This window comes from Gracilinanus agilis, chromosome 1 (genome assembly GCF_016433145.1).
Source record: "Gracilinanus agilis isolate LMUSP501 chromosome 1, AgileGrace, whole genome shotgun sequence".
Taxonomy (NCBI): domain Eukaryota; kingdom Metazoa; phylum Chordata; class Mammalia; order Didelphimorphia; family Didelphidae; genus Gracilinanus; species Gracilinanus agilis.
In genome coordinates this window covers 292,633,161-292,635,580 of record NC_058130.1, presented here as the reverse complement: position 1 = coordinate 292,635,580, position 2,420 = coordinate 292,633,161, and positions in this window count along the sequence as shown.

The window sequence follows — 2,420 nt, the reverse complement described above, 5'->3', positions numbered from 1 at the left end:
GGGGGGGGGGGGGGGGGGGGGGAGTTGAAGGGGAAAGGTGGAGCATGAATCATGTACCCTTGTTAAAAATGAATATTAATAAATGTTAAAAAAATGAGATAGGACTGATCATGCACATATATTTCTAAAATCATATTTTGAACCTCTCATCAACTAACATTTATGAGGTGCCTGCTGATCATGGTAGCATGTAATAAATTAATACATAGTTTGTGTCTTTTAAAAAAAAATAACAAACAAACTTTAAAAGAATTATTGAGGCATAAAAATGCAATGCAATATTATTTTCAGTTAAGAAATGACAAATAAGAGAAATTCAGAGAAACATGGCAAATTTTGTATGAAATAATTCAGTGAAATAAGCAGAATCAGAAGAAAAATATATAGTGGTCAATATACAAATATACAAATATTTGTAAAAAATATTCAAAGTGATAAAAACAATGTTTACTAAAAGAAAACTGAACTCCAAGCAAATTTAAAATCAATAATAGAACCATGGAACAGATAATATAACAGCTTGTGGCCACACCACTGTATTTTTATTGGTTTTTGTTTGTTACCTTGGTATGCTTTAAGGTTAATGTTGGGAATGAAAGGTATATTTCCCCTCCCCATCTCAGTACATGTCAGAATTCAGTCACACATTCTGACACTTTCATATATAAATAATGTGTGGCCTTGACTAAGTAAAAAAAAGAACAACACAATTAAGCTGAGAAAACAAATTAGTAGTCCTGATGAGTTCAGGACAGTCAAGGCTTGGACCAGATGTAGGGGGAGACCCCTGCTGGAAAGAAGTAGGGAATTTCTCTCCCTTCTGTTACCTTCTCTACCTTTAGCGGAGCAGGACATGCCCCACTGATCAATTTGAAAGTGGGAGAGACTGCAGAAAAGGACCATAAGAGACACTGTAGCCAGCAGGGAGAAGGAAAGACAGCACAGAGGCAACATAGCTCAGAAAGGCAATCGGACTACACATATTTCAGACAGACCTAGATATAGTCATCTAAGGGAGGAATAAGCTTCAAGTAACATGAGATCTGGCAAGTGAGTCAGGCTGTGGAGGACAGACACTTAGGAATCCAGTGTGAGGATTCTAAGAAGAGGTTATTCATATCTTGAAATACCAGTAATTTTTTGCTTCATGTATTTTACTAACATATCTTGCTGCCATTGTACTCAGACCTGAGCTACTTTTCCTAGGGATACTGTGATTATTTATCAAAAATGTATTCCAAATTTGTAGGGGATATCTTTTGCAATTATTGTTCTGCCTTTAAGGATCAATTGAGTTTATTGGCTGTTCATTAATGGGAATCCCAATGATGGAATCTTATGACCTATAGTTTTAGGAAATCATCCCTTTAGGGTAACCCCTCAAATCTGAAGTGGCACCAGCCTAATAGAGACCAAACTTTGAAGTATAATTAAAAGTTAGAGGAGACTATTACACCAGAACTTACTGTGATTTCAAAAGGCATCAGTAAAAATTTTTAAGGGAAAAAATCATTTGGAGGATAACATATAAAAATGGAATATACATTAAAACTTTTTTGACAAATTCATCAATAAAGCAGCTTCTAGAATCACAGTTCTCAATATTCTCAATGAAGAAGCAGAAATAGTATTTAAGAAAAAAAGGGAAAGTAGCTAGAATAGCATATGCTGGAAGTGTCACTTTTGAAGATACTGAGGGATCAATTTTGTTCATGTCTACTCTCCTTTCCAACCTTGATAAAGTCCCTCTGCTCCAAATCCTTCTGAATTTCACTATTTCTTTTGACAGAAACACCACGCATTCAACCATCCAAACTGTTAACATCAGTCATCATCACTCTTTCCCTCACCCCACATATCTAATTAGTTGCCAGGCCTTGTTTTTTTGATGGCCACAATATTTCTCACACGCTTCCTTCCAGTTAACGTGGTCACCACCCACCAGTTCAGACCCTTATCACTTCTTATCTGCACTAATTAATTAACTACCTATTTGCTCCTGGACTAAAGTCTCTCTTCCCTCTAGTCCAGGGATTCCCAAAGTGGGTGCTACCGCCCCCTTGTGAGTGCTGCAGCAATTGCGAGTGGTAGTGATGGCCACAAGTGCATTTATCTTTCCTATTAATTGCTATTAAAATTTAAAAAATTAATTTCCAAGGTGCTAAGTAATATTTTTTTTTCTGGAAAAGGGGCGGTAGGCAAAAAAAAGTAATCACTTTGAGTGATTGGTATGTGGTGAGAGAAGGATTGAGGGAGTCTAGTCCATCCTCTCCACAACCTCAAAGTGATTTTCCTAAAGCACAAACTTAGCTTTGTCACTTTAGTACCTAATAAATTCCAAAGGTTCCTTATTACCCTTAAAATCAAATTCTGGCCTTCCCAATCTGACTGTAATCCAATTTATTTCACACATATCATGT